This window comes from Oncorhynchus masou, chromosome 3, assembly GCF_036934945.1.
Source record: "Oncorhynchus masou masou isolate Uvic2021 chromosome 3, UVic_Omas_1.1, whole genome shotgun sequence".
In the NCBI taxonomy this organism is placed as follows: domain Eukaryota; kingdom Metazoa; phylum Chordata; class Actinopteri; order Salmoniformes; family Salmonidae; genus Oncorhynchus; species Oncorhynchus masou.
Window position 1 is genome coordinate 24886756 of NC_088214.1, and position 14750 is coordinate 24901505.

A 14750-nucleotide genomic window follows, 5' to 3' on the forward strand; every position below is an offset into this window, starting at 1 on the left:
GGACAACTATAGCTAGCTAACGTTAACTTAGCTAGTAGTTTACAGGTACGAGGTTAGCCAACGTTACCTAGTTAGATAACTACATAACATTACACTATGTTCAGAAGCACCAGCATAGGTTGTCCAAAGGACACGTTGGCCTTGTATTTTAGCCACAGTTGAAGTATTCACGTGTCTAATAATTAATTTTCAAGCAGAAAATACTGATAGTTTGGCTGATTCGCTGCTGTAATGTCGAACGTTGTGTTGGACGTTCGGACCAAACAAGGCGGCGACAAAAACCTTCGAGCACAGACCGCTGCAAAGCTGGAAAATAACGTTGCTAGCTACCGAGTACATGATGAAATACCAAGGTAGATATGACAACTTACCTTTCAACCCTATGAATAGTAGGTTATTTTCTTCATGTCCAAAATTGTAAGCGATATTGCTATCGTTATATCACTTTGTAGTTAGTGTATTTATGAGGCTGAATGAATGATATAGCCAGCTAACTAGCTGTCTTCTGTCCAACGATAAGTATAAGTAGCAAGCTAGGTGGCCACACTAGTTACTAAGGCAATACCACCGCAGTTCTCAAATATTGAACGTTAACGTCACCCATTTGAAGGATGTTAAAATGTAAATCCAGTAGAAATCAGCTTCATTGCACACGCATGACGGATCACTTTTCCTTCTCCAAATGACAGCTGTCGTCGCACAAATAAAATGTTTAGCTAGCAAGCACAGTTAATGTTTAATACAGGGAAACTGTGTAATATCCGTAATCCAAGGCAGACAAACTCCAAACAGTCTTTAGGATAAAACGAAACAATCTTCACAAGTAAGCCAATGCTTACGACAAAAATAAACGATGAAATGGCTAGTTTGCTGCTGGCTCCGAGCGTTCGTTTCGCTTGCCAACTGGTTCTTTTTTTCTTCAGCCGCCACAGAGTAGAGCGAGCTGACAAGCCGGAAAGACTAACCTAAGAGTTTAGCAAAACATAAAAACATTTTTTTTTTACACTACAATAAAAATACGGACGGTGGCTAAATGACTAGGTCTATCTTTAATGTAAAAAAAAAAAGATATGTTATATCGTGGTGACTCTCTTTACAGTGGCCACGTTTAAAGCGACACCGAATAACCTCCTTGTGGACTCCGAAAAATATAGGTCCAACATATTGCTACATATATCGAAGAGATACACTTGGAGAGGTAATGGTTACCAATATGATTTTACCATTTTCAGTTGTATTATGAATCTTAAACCGCCCTCAATTAAATGCAACATCCATATAAAAAAATATAAAAACTATACTCCCTGACCCCGCGGAGGAATATGGCATTTTTAATAAACACGGAAAGTGTATCGGACACTTCTAAAAGGTGGCACTCTTGTGAATCTCGATGGAACGGACTGCAGTGGGCATTGTTTTCATACCAAAGTACCACAGAGTTTCTAAACCGTCTTTGATAGTTCAAGTAGCCTATACCACAGAGTATGCATTAAATTGACAAGATACTCTCCTCAAGTCCAAATCAAATCAAATTTTATTTGTCACATACACATGGTTAGCAGATGTTAATGCGAGTGTAGCGAAATGCTTGTGCTTCTAGTTCCGACAATGCAATAATAACCAACAAGTAATCCAACTAACAATTCCAAAACTACTGTCTTATACACAAGTGTAAGGGGATAAAGAATATGTACATAAAGATATATGAATGAGTGATGGTACAGAGCAGCATAGGCAAGATACAGTAGATGGTATCGAGTACAGTATATACATATGAGATGAGTATGTAAACAAAGTGGCATAGTTAAAGTGGCTAGTGATACATGTATTACATAAAGATGCAGTGGATGATATAGAGTACAGTATATACGTAGACATATGAGATGAATAATGTAGGGTATGTAAACATTATATTAGGTAGCATTGTTTAAAGTGGCTAGTGATGTATTTTACATCATTTCCCATCAATTCCATTATTAAAGTGGCTGGAGTTGAGTCAGTGTGTTGGCAGCAGCCACTCAATGTTAGTGGTTGCTGTTTAACAGTCTGATGGCCTTGAGATAGAAGCTGTTTTTCAGTCTCTTGGTCCCAGCTTTGATGCACCTGTACTGACCTCGCCTTCTGGATGATAGCGGGGTGAACAGGCAGTGGCTCGGGGGGTTGTTGTCCTTGATGATCTTTATGGCCTTCCTGTAACATCGGGTGGTGTAGGTGTCCTGGAGGGCAGGTAGTTTGCCCCCGGTGATGCGTTGTGCAGACCTCACTACCCTCTGGAGAGCCTTACGGTTGTGGGCGGAGCAGTTGCCGTACTAGGCGGTGATACAGCAAGTGTCTGCTCTAACAGTGAAAATACTTTTTTCCCCTTCTTTTTCTTTTAAATAGAAGGCAGTTGGGAGGAGGCAAAATCAGATGGGACCATTCTAGCCAATGAGGGCAGATACCAATGACTCCCGAGTGGCGCAGCGGTCTAAGGCGCTGCATCTCAGTGCTAGAGGCATCACTCCAGACACCCTTGTTCAAATTAAGCCATGATTGGGATTCCCATAGGTCGGCACACAATTGGCCAAGCGTCGGTGTAGGCCGTCATTGTAAATAAGAATTTGTTCTTAACTGGCTTGCATACTTAAATAAGATTTAATGTAAAAATTCTAAATATATATAAACCCTGCATTGCAGATGCTATCCATTGGCCTTCAAAGCCACAGATCGGCCATATTGGCACTCCTCAGAAAAGCAGTCCTCAATAGGAATTAATGGAATTCTACAGTATTTCAATTAAATGGTTCAATGACAAAATTATTGCATGTTGTTGTTGTAGTGAGGACAGTAACATTAGTACTCAATAAAGAAATATACTTTAAGGAAGTGTTGTATTTATTTTTATGTTATGTTTAGCTCACACAATATAATTTAAAAGTAAGCATTGAAGTGTCTGTAATATATTAAACTTGTCGAAAACGGATGTAGACATTAATAAATGCATTTCTATAGCTTCCAAAATCCTTTTTTCACCAAGATGGCTGCGGGGTTGCTTCAATACTGCCCTCCTGTCAATTATCCAGGGTTTATACACAACATTGGCAGATACGCATGTGAACAACAGGCATAACTGTTTCCACTAGTTACTACAGCCACTAAGTAAAAATTGGCTATATCATAAGTAGTTCATGAAAAAAGAGTTGCTTTTAAGGTTAGGCATAAGGTTAGTAATGTGGTTAAGGTTATGTTTAAAGTCACTTTTTAAGAAGATAAATTGTTGAAATAGACGGGGTTTATAACTTTGTGGCTGTGGTAAGTAGTGATGACAAGAAAAAACTCCAATATTATTTTAAGTATTTTTTCTCAATGTTGTTGGAATTTCACATGTCCTACTTATATCAGTACACTCATAACAACCTAATCATTACTAAATCTATATTTGATCAACTAAACCACAAATTCAACACTGATTGACCTCCATACAAGATTCCTCACTTGGTGAATTAACAAACACCACCTTCTGCAGAAGACAGATTCTGGGCCAAGTTATCCCTCTAACTTCGCCTCTTCCTCTCTCACTACACCAGGGCTATTCAACTGGCGGCCCATTTATTAATTTAGAGAGAGCATGAGCGCCCTCGTCTCTTGTTTGACTGGGCGAGCCCTCGTGTGGGCCAACGCAGTGTGGAATGGTCCGGACTCGGCAAGGGATAATTACCCAGAGTTCACTCGCCGATTCCGAGCTGTGTTTGACCATCCACCAGAGGGTCGGGCGGCAGGTGAACGGCTGTTCCACCTGCGTGGAACAGGAGCGTACAGGACTTTGACCTGGCGTTCAGGACCTTGGCCGCAGGAGCAGGGTGGAACGACAGGGCCTTGATAGATCATTTCCGATGCAGTCTCAGGGAGGACGTCCGCAGGGAGCTAGCATGTCGGGACACCACCCTCACACTGGATGAACTCATTGACTTGGCTATCCGTCTCGACAACCTGCTGGCTGCCCGCGGGCGTTCGGATCAGGTCCTGTCGTTTCCACGTCCCAGCCCTCCTGCCCCTATCCCTATGGAGTTAGGAGGGGCGGCTTCGAGGGGGACCAGAGGAGGAGTGTCCTCCTGCACCAGTTGTGGTCGGTGAGGGCACACGGCCGACTGGTGCTGGAGGAACTCGTCTGGAAGTCGGGAGTGCAGGCGGAGCACTACTCGATCACCCCAGGTGAGTAAGCACCAGACTCACCCAGAGCTTCCTGTTGGTCATATGTATGTGTTGACTTCTTTCCCTGTTTTTTACCCCCCTCTCTACAGCATAAGGCGCTAGTCGATTCAGGCGCAGCTGGGAATTTCATGGATCGTGGGCTTGCGTTAAGGCTAGGGATTCCCCTGGTGTCGTTAGACCTACCTTTCCCCGTGCACTCCTTAGATAGCCGACCATTAGGGTCAGGAATGGTTAGGGAGGCTATGGTACCGCTGGACATGGTAACGCAGCGGGATCATAAGGAGCAGATTAGTCTGTTCCTTATAGATTCACCTGCGTTTCCAGTGGTGTTGGGAATTCCCTGGCTAGCTCAACACAACCCGGTGATTTCCTAGCAACAGGGAGCTCTTAAGGAGTGGTCAGAGGAGTGTTCAGGCAGGTGTATAGGAGTTGCCGTTGGTGCGACTAAGGTGGAGATTCCAGACCAGGTTTCCACCGTGCGCATTCCCTCTGAATATGCCGATTTGGCTATCGCCTTCAGTAAAAAGAGGGCGACCCAATTAACACCCCATCGTCGAGAGGACTGCGCGATAAACCTTCTGGAGAACGCTGCACTTCCTAGGAGTCACGTGTACCCATTGTCCCAGGAGGAGACAGTAGCGATGGAAACATATGTTGCTGAATCGCTGGGACAGGGGTACATTCGGCCCTCCGCATCACCCGTCTCCTCGAGCTTAGTTTTTGTGAAGAAGAAGAAGAATGGAGGTCTGCGTCCGTGCATTGATTATAGAGGTCTAAATTCCATCACAGTGGGGTTTAGTTACCCACTACCTCTCATCGCTACGGCGGTGGAATCATTTCACGGGGCGCGCTTCTTCACAAAACTGGCCCTGAGGAGCGCGTATAATCTGGTACGTATACGGGGAGGAGATGAGTGGAAAACCGCATTTAGTACTACATCTGGTCATTATGAGTACCGCGTCATGCCATATGGGTTGAAGAATGCTCCAGCCGTCTTCCAATCCTGCGTAGATGAGATTCTCCGAGACCTGCTCGGGCAGGGAGTGGTAGTGTACATCGATGACATCTTGATCTATTCTGGCACACGCACGGCGCATGTGTCTCTGGTGCGTAAGGTACTTGGGTGACTGCTGGAGCATGACCTGTATTGCAAGGCGGAGAAATGTGAGTTTTTCAAACAGTCTGTTTCCTTCCTGGGGTATCGTATTTCCACCTCCGGGGTGGTGATGAAGGATGACCGCGTTACAGCCGTGTGTAATTGGCCGACTCCGACCACGGTGAAAGAAGTGCAGCGGTTTTTAGGGTTTGCCGATTACTACCGGAGGTTTATCCGGGGTTTTGGTCAGGTGGCTGCTCCCATCACCTCATTGCTGAAGGGAGGACCGGTGCGCTTGCGTTGGTCAGCAGAGGCGGGCAGAGCTTTCAGTCGTTTGAAAGAGCTGTTCACCAATGCGCCCGTGTTGGCGCATCCGGACCCCTCTTTAGCGTTCATAGTGGAGGTGGATGCGTCCGAGGCGGGGGTCGGAGCCGTGCTGTCCCAGCGCTCGGGCGTGCCACCCAAGCTCTGCCACTGTGTGCTTTCTTTTCGAGCAAGCTCAGTCCAGCGGAGTGAAACTATGACGTGGGGGACCGGGAGTTGTTAGCTGTAGTCAAGGCTCTGAAGGTGTGGAGACATTGGCTTGAGGGGGCGAAACACCCTTTTCTCATCTGGACTGACCATCGTAATCTCGAGTATATCCGGGCAGCGAGGAGACTAAATCCACGTCAGGCTAGATGGGCCATGTTTTTCACCAGGTTTCGGTTTACCATCTCATACCGGCCAGGCTCCCAAAACACCAAAGCCGACGCGCTGTCCCGCCTCAATGATACCGAGGAGCGGTCCGTTGAGCCAACTCCCATAATTCCACCGTCATGTCTCGTGGCACCGGTGGTATGGAAGGTGGACGCGGAGATAGAGAGGGCCTCACAGTTAGAGCCGGCCCCCCCTAACTGTCCAGTGGGGACTCAGTACATGCCGAGGGGGGTCCGGGATAAGCTGATCCGGTGGGCTCATACTCTCCCCTCCTCGGGTCATCTTGGCATCGAGAGGACAGTGCGGAGTCTTAGAGGGAGATACTGGTGGCCCACGCTGGCTAAAGACGTGAGATTTTATGCCTCCTCCTGCTCAGTGTGTGCTCAGAGCAAGGCTCCTCGGCACCTGCCTAGAGGGAAGTTACAACCCCTCCCCATTCCACAACGGCCGTGGACACACTTATCGGTGGACTTTCTTACCGACCTTCCCCCGTCCCAGGGAAGTACTACGATCCTGGTCGTTGTGGATCGGTTTTCTAAGTCCTGTCGTCTCATCCCGTTGCCCGGTCTCCCTACGGCCCTGCAGACTGCGGAGGCCTTGTTTACCCATGTCTTCCGGCACTATGGGGTGTCTGAGGACATCGTTTCTGATCAGGGTCCCCAATTCACGTCCAGAGTGTGGAGGGCGTTTATGGAGAGACTGGGGGTCTCGGTCAGCTTAACCTCAGGTTTTCACCCCGAGAGCAATGGGCAGGTGGAGCGCGTAAACCAGGATGTGGGCAGGTTTCTGCGGTCCTATTGCCGGGACCAGCCTGGTGAGTGGGCACGGTATGTTCCTTGGGCTGAACTCGCTCAGAACTCTCTACGCCACTCCTCAGCTAACTTGTCCCCTTTTGAATGTGTGTTAGGTTACCAGCCGGTCCTGGCCCCATGGCATCAGAGCCAGACCGAGGCTCCTACTGTGGAAAAATGGGTACAGCGCTCCAAGGACACCTGGAAAGCCGTTCAGGATTCGTTCAAGGTTAGCGGGAGAACGGTAGAAGAGGAGCGCTGACCAGCACCGCAGTGAGGCCCCCGTGTTTGCACCGGGGGACAGGGTCTGGCTCTCGACCCGAAACCTGCCCCTCCGCTTGCCCTGTCGGAAGCTGGGGCCGCAGTGTGTGGGGCCGTTCAAAGTCCTGAGGAGAATAAACGAGGTGTGTTACAGGTTACAACTTCCTAGGTATTACCGTATTAACCCCTCATTTCATGTGTCTCTCCTATGGCCGGTGGTGGCTGGTCCCCTGCAAGAAGGTGAGGTGCCTGAGGTCCCTCCGCCCACTCTGGACATCGAGGGGTCCCCGGCGTACACGGTTCGGGGCATTCTGGATTTGAGACGCCGGGTGGGGGGCCTACAGTACCTTGTGGACTGGGAGGGGTACGGTCCAGAGGAGAGATGCTGGGTTCCGGTGGGGGACATTTTGGACCCTTCTCTCCTGAGAGATTTCCACCGCCTCCACCCGGATCGCCCGGCGCCTCGTCCTCCGGGTCATCCTCGAGGCCGGTGGCGGCGCGTTGCGGGAGCCGCGCGTCAGGGGGGGGGTACTGTCACGACTTCCGCCGAAGTTGGCTCCCCTGCCTGTTCTGGCGGTGCTCGGCGGTCGTCGTTACCGTCCTACTAGCCACTACCGATCCCTTTTTCGCTTGTCTGTTGGTTTTGTCTTATTAGTTTCATCTGTGTGTATTTTAGTTTAATTAGCGTCCTTATATATAGTAGGTTGTCCTGCCCTTGTTTTGTGCGGGATTGTTTTTTGTTACCTCTGTCTAATGGTGGTTTTCGTATGTGGATTCTCCGGACTATTTGGTCCTGTGATTGGGCTGGTCAATTGTATGCGCCCTGTATGTTGGCATGACCATTTTGTGCGCCGGAGAATAAATTGAAGATCTACTGAACCCTGCTCTCTGCGTCTGATTCCACCCACCACTCGTAGTATCCCGTGACAGAAAATATTATACAATCCAGGTGTGCAAAGCTCTAGAGACTCAGCCAGAAAGAATCACAGCTGTAATTGCTGCCAAAGGTGATTCTAACATGTATTGACTCAGGGGGTTGAATACTTATCTAATCAAGATAGTGTTTTATTTTCCCTTTAATAAAAAAATATATATTCTCACTTTGACATTGCAGAGTATTTTGTGTAGATTGTTGACAATAAATGATAATTAAATCCATTTTAATCCCACTTTGTAACACAACAAAATGTGGAAAAAGTTAAGGGTTGTGAATACTTTCTGAAGGCACTGTACCCCTCCCCATCTTCACAACAACTTTTTCAATATGACTAGACCATGATAACTGACCATCCAATGTTATACCTAGGAGTTTAGCTTCCTCAACTTGCTCAATGGTCACACCCTTTATGTATAACTCCAGTTGAGGTCTTAGAGAATGTTTTGAACCAACTGCAATGCTTTTAGTTTTAGATGCATTTTAGACCAGTTTATTATGAGTCACCCATTCTGATAGTGACTTTGGGTGCTGTCATGTAGAGTGTGAAATCTGTCATGTAGAGTGTGAAATCATCCGCATACATCGTCATTCTAGCTTCCTGTAAGACCAGGAAGCTAGAATGTAGAGTGTGAAATCACCCATGAACTTCAATGAACGATGGAGATGAACTGGGTTTTCTGCACATGATATCATTTAAAGTATTTTTCTATTGTGTTTATGTAATTTATCTTTGTTTGGTTATATAATTTTGATTTAATTTTGTTAAGTGTAGTCACAGAATTTCTCAATTTACAGTATGTCAAGTAAATTGAAGCTATTCATTGGCTGATATGCATTTTGTGTGTGAGAACCCATTTACTTTTAAATGCTTTCTTATGTTCACAAGTATGGCCTCAACAGTTTTGGGACCATACTGTTTGAACAATTATTTGGGGTGTAGTGCTGAGTGATTACCTGAAATGTGGGTTATTTTTCAGTTTTTAAACAACTAATTGACCAAAGTTGGTTAAATTATTTGAATTCCATGTGCCCTTACTAAACTGCAGTATGCTACAAATACTTCATCCAAAATAACAGTTTTTTTACTGCAGTAATTTTGCAGTGTAACTGTAGTTCAACTGCAGTTAATCTGCAATGCACTGCAGTTATTCTGCAATTACTGCGTCCAAAACACCAGACTCGACAGCAGTTACTGCACTTTTTCTGCATTTTCAAAACGGCAATCTTTTTTTGTAAGGGTGTTTCGGATTTTTTCTGTGAGCTCAATGCGCACATTTCACAGTTTCTCGAGAGATATATCAGATCCAGTCTGAACTGTGCGATGTAGTATGGAGTTGTAGTTTCCAACAGACCAATATTATACATAGTTTAGCGCATGTAACGTGGTAATTAACTACAATTACCATAATCTATTGCGCATCTATTGTCCGGTATATTTTTATTTTATGCTGCTGTGGAAGAGTGTGGGATCGCAAAATGATATAGAGAGCAGCTGTTGCTTCTGGAGGTATTTCCCTGAAAACTCAGCATCTAAGTGATTGATAGTTGGTATTCAGCAGTGAGAAAAGTATGACTTATTAACGTTGAAGAACTACAAAACAGTGATTTTGTCAGACAGGTTAGGCAGCAGCTCTATAGAGATGAGATGATGACTTGGAATTAAATAATAAAGTCATCAAATAAAAAAATGTAAAACACAACAACTGAAATATTTTATTAAAGTAATGTGAATAAATTATGGTTAATAAGTGTAATGGGCAGTCACTACCATAATGGAACTTGTATTCATTGTTTTATTCTGTGTTGTTACAGCATTCAAACCACCTAATGCATGGTGTAGTTCATGTTTTAAAAAATTATGAAAACCTACAAAACCTACAAAACCTTTTTTAATAATCTAACCAAAACTGAACCGACCTTAAAAAGCACTAATTGCTCAGCACTACTCGGGTGTGGTCCAAAATGCCCACAAGGTTTATTTATGCAGTGTTCACATCCTAGTCAGAACTCAGACATTTTCGAATTGCTAAGTGTTTGAAGGCAGCACGTGTATAACTACAACCAGTTAGCAAGTCAAAAACCTTAGTTTCCTAGTTCCGACTAACGTGTGAACACGGCATTACTTTATGATCAATGTTTTTTTATTGAAGTTTGATAACATCCAAATGATATTTCATAAAATTGTACCACTGTTTAATTTTTTTCTGTGGTTTGCAGATTATTTAATGTATCTGGAGATCATCAGATGGGGTAGCTATTTAAAATATCACCAAGTCAGACCATTATTACTGTTCCAGCTGGCTGATAGGTGTTATTAGGTAGGTAATGTTAAGTGTAGAACAGAGGATTTTCAAACCAAGCTTTACTTGGCGATACTTCCTCTATTCCTGACATGGAAGACAACACGTCTTCTAATCTTCCATGTCTAGTTGCAGGGGGTTCGAATTTAGAAAAGGGTCCGTTCATGTCTATTTCAAATCTTCACTCATTGATCGAGACAGGAAATAGACACGTTGGCGGCGTACCCATTGTTGGATTACTTCATGGAGCAAAACATTGATTTAATTTAATAACGGACCATTTTCTCAATTTAAAAGAACCCCCTGTAGCTAGATATTGAAGTTTAGAAGACTTGTTGTCTTCCATGTCTGGAATTAAGGAAGCATCGCCAAGTAAAGGTTGGTCGAAAGTTCTCTGTGCTACGCCTAAAGGGACATTTCACCGCTGCTCTGTTTCACTATATTTGTCCATTAATATGTTATGAACATATCATATGTGTCATACAATTATTTCCTCACTACAAGCAAATACAAGTGTTTCTGCATCTCACCGGTAGAAACAGGCCATTTACATTTCCTGGTTGCAAGCAAACCACAACATCCAGAATTCATAGCGATTTCAGGATGTAGTACCACCCCGTTGGAGGTGGATCCAGTTGATATGGAGAAATATCGAAATGTCTGTGTTTATAGTCAGCATTTCTGGGATTTTGAAACTGATGGTGTTGTCGAACGTTGAAAATTTATTCTGTTCCATTGATTTTCCCCTTCACTTCAAAGAGGAAGGCATCTGCCAACATCAGCGCAGCAGAAAATACATAGCTAAAGTGCTAGCTAGTTAGCAAACTACATTTGTGACTCATTTCAGGAAACTAGGCATATGTCCAGCGTCACTACTTCACAGGAGCCCGATTTGAATGTGAACTTGGGCGCCTTCTGGAACATGTGAACTTTCATATGACTTAATAACATACTTGTATGCCATCTGTAAATACAAATACAATTGTTAAATTATGAGCCTAGTTGGTTTAGCCATGGAAAAATGGAGCAACCTTCCAGCTAGCCTTCCCGCTAGCCATGATTGGCTGAGATAATGAGTGGGCTGGACATTTTTATTTTTTATTTTACCTTTATTTAACCAGGCAAGTCAGTTAAGAACACATTCTTATTTTCAATGACGGCCTGGGAACAGTGGGTTAACTGCCTGTTCAGGGGCAGAACGACAGATTTGTACCTTGTCGGCTCCGGGGTTTGAACTCACAACCTTCCAGTTACTAGTCCAACGCTCTAACCACTAGGCCACCCTGCCGCCCCACCCTGCCGAGAGATGCCATGTAGCACGTTTCTGTCTGTAATATGAGCTGGTCAGTATGTGTAGGTAATCCTTTCTAACACAGCTTTTTTTTAAATATCACGTAGTAGAACTGCATAAGTGTTGCTCTCCACTTTCTGGAGGACCAAGTTCTGAAATCAGTGGAGAATGATAGCTCAGGAGATGGAGAGAAATCTGGCTTTTGATTGCAAATATGCAGATGACGTCGAAAAGAGAACACATAGAAGGCTGTTGTATAAAACACATCCGGATTACATCTTCAAACTAAGGGCAACCATGGTACCCGTGACAGAGAGGGAGAAGCGTCCATCCATGTGTATGGGTAAGAGAGTCTAGCTAGCTCCATTTTCAGAAATCACGTTTCTAATTTTGTCAGAAAGTTGTTTAAATTTCTAGTTAATGTGTACTGTTACTTAGCAATCTAATGTTACCTGGCTAGCTAGCTAATTTTATGTGTATGATCTGTGTAATATTATCCGTATTGCATTGCATTGCCTAATGTTAGCTATCTAATATTGAACCTGGTTGGTTAGCTACCTGCAGATTCATGCAGGGTAGTAACGTTATGAGTTGGGATAATGGTTAATTGTTGAGCTAGCTAGCTACATGTCTAAACAAAGGACTCCACTATGCAAGTAACTTTTTCAATAGAATGTTTATGACGTCACTGCGACATAGACGTAGCTGGTAAATTCACTCTGGCTATCTACTCTCGTCTGAGTGTGCCAGAGCGCAGAATAACTGACAAATTTACGAACGTGAATCACCCCCTGAGTAAGATATGTGCAGCTGCTACTTGATCGTCGCCTTGCATGTTCTCAAGGAATGACAAAGTTAACGTCGCATCCTGCCACACCATGGGCTCTTCCATTTTTTCAGTGGCACTGGTGCATTTATCGGAGGTTAGTAGTGCTATTCCTCGTGACCTTGTTGGTATGAGTCATCCATACTGACGGCCTGAAAGGTATGAAGTAGAACGGAAGTTAATGTAACTAAGGTTACATTCCCACTCTGTCACGTCACCAGTGTGACTTAGTTGTTATTATTACTCGGCCTGCGCGGAGCGCGAGGGATATAATCCATACATTTAATGTACTGACGGTCTTCGTAGAACCATAGTTACATTCGTAACTGCCGGTGCTTATACACGACAAAACTTTTCACATCTTTGTTAACAGCCCATTGTAATGCCCCATGATTGACTCTGAGTGTAACAAAACACATAACAGTCTACTGTATCCTTTTTTGTTTACAGATGACCATGGTTTCTTGTATGGCTACTCCTCATGATCAGTCTTCATGTCTTTCCAGAAGACTTGCTGTACCAACAAATCTTCTGCAAGAGGTTGATGCAGTGGGTGGTAAAGAAAGGGTACAAGCCCAGAACCCACCACTTCAGGGAGAGGCTTGTCCGCCTGGCTATGGAGTGCAGAAAGGACCAGACGGTTGTCTACAAGGAACCAGAGTCACAGCCCCCCAAACCTAACATCCCTGTCAACATTACCACAGTGCCAACAACTTCTAAACCAGCCATTACCCAACACAAGAATAAGTTCACCAGCTAAAGAACATTTGGGAACCTGCCAGGAACATTCAACCAACACAATATACAACATCCATGTTCAGTTAGACTGATGTTATAGTATAATGTAGAATACATAGTTTGCTCACAACTGCATTGTGGTATAGATATTGCTAACTCTTGTACAGTTGAAGTCGGAAGTTTATATACACTTAGGTTGGAGTCATTAAAACTCGTTTTTCAACCACTCCACAAATTTCTTGTTTACAAACTATAGTTTTGGCAAGTCGGTTAGGACCTCTACTGTGTGCATGACACAATTAATCTTTCCAACAATTGTCGACAGACAGATTATTTCACTGTATCACAATTCCAGTGGGTCAGAAGTTTACACACAGTCAACTTAGTGTGCCTTTAAACAGCTTGGAAAATTCCAGAAAATTATGCCATGGCTTTAAACGCTTCTGATAGGCTAATTGACATAATTTGAGTGAATTGGTGGTGTACCTGTGGATGTACAGTATTTCAAGGCCTACCTTCAAACTCAGTGCCTCTTTGCTTGACATCATGGGAAAATCAAAATAAATCAGCCAAGACCTCAGAAACAAAATTGGTGCGAAAAGTGCAAATCAATCCCAGAACAACAGCAAAGGACCTTGTGAAGATGCTTGAGGGAACAGGTACAAAAGTATCTATATCCACAGTAAAACAAGTCCTATATCGACATCGACCTGAAAGGCCACTTAGCAAGGAAGAAGCCACTGCTTCAGAACTGCCATTAAAAAAGCCAGACTACTGTTTGCAACTGCACATGGGGATAAAGATCGTACTTTTTGGAGAAATGTCCTAGAACTGTTTTGCCATAATGACCATCGTTATGTTTGGAGGAAAAAGGGGGAGGCTTGCAAGCCGAAGAACACCATCCCAACCATGAAGCACGGGGCTGGCAGCATCATGTTGTGGGGGTGATTTGCTGCAGGAGGGACTGGTGCACTTCACAAAATAGATGGCATCACGAGGAAGGAAAATGATGTGTATTTTGTGTAGACGCGGCTTGTATTCACGACAAAGTTTATTTGCTCTGGAGACCGGCATGAGTTTGCACAGCAGTATGCAGGAACAGTTATGGTAATATATGACATTTATACTGTAAAATAAAAATATACTACTCATGCCTATAATAAATACTACAGTTCCATAAAGGGAATACTTGCATATGGTGTATTTGGGTGGTGAAGTGAGAAGTTAGTTGTCACTTTGATACGAGGGGAGATTGTTGTTATGGGACCTTTCACATCTCCTCTTGAGAGTCCTCAACTTCTTTGTATCCAAGCGTGTGAGAGAAAGACAAAACGCTATTAGACATTAATAGGCAATCATTGTGTACTGTCTCTATTCCTACTATAGCAGCATAATGTAGAATATGACAAATCTCATAGACACATGTTAGCTAGACAGCTCCAACACACAGGTATAGTTACTGTAAGACTAATGAGTCATAAAGCTAAAGTCAATCCTTTACTCTTTGTCATCATCATCAAAGAATTGATCCAGTTTTGCTCCTATTGAGATGCACCGAAGCTCGATAGGCTAGTTAGCTATCTAGCTATAACGTTAGACTGAAATATATTTTAGGTATAGCAA

The 14750-nt window shown here is 44.0% G+C and overlaps 1 protein-coding gene across 1 annotated transcript in view; it reads right to left on the reverse strand.

Moving 5' to 3' along the window:
- Positions 1-1151, reverse strand: part of LOC135513245 (histone-lysine N-methyltransferase 2C-like) — a 135286-nt gene extending 134135 nt beyond the window's left edge. Inside the window, 1 exon segment of the mRNA XM_064936091.1 lies at positions 372-1151. The gene's annotated coding sequence lies outside the window, so the exon portion shown is untranslated.
- Between the last annotated feature and the right edge of the window lie 13599 nt (positions 1152-14750).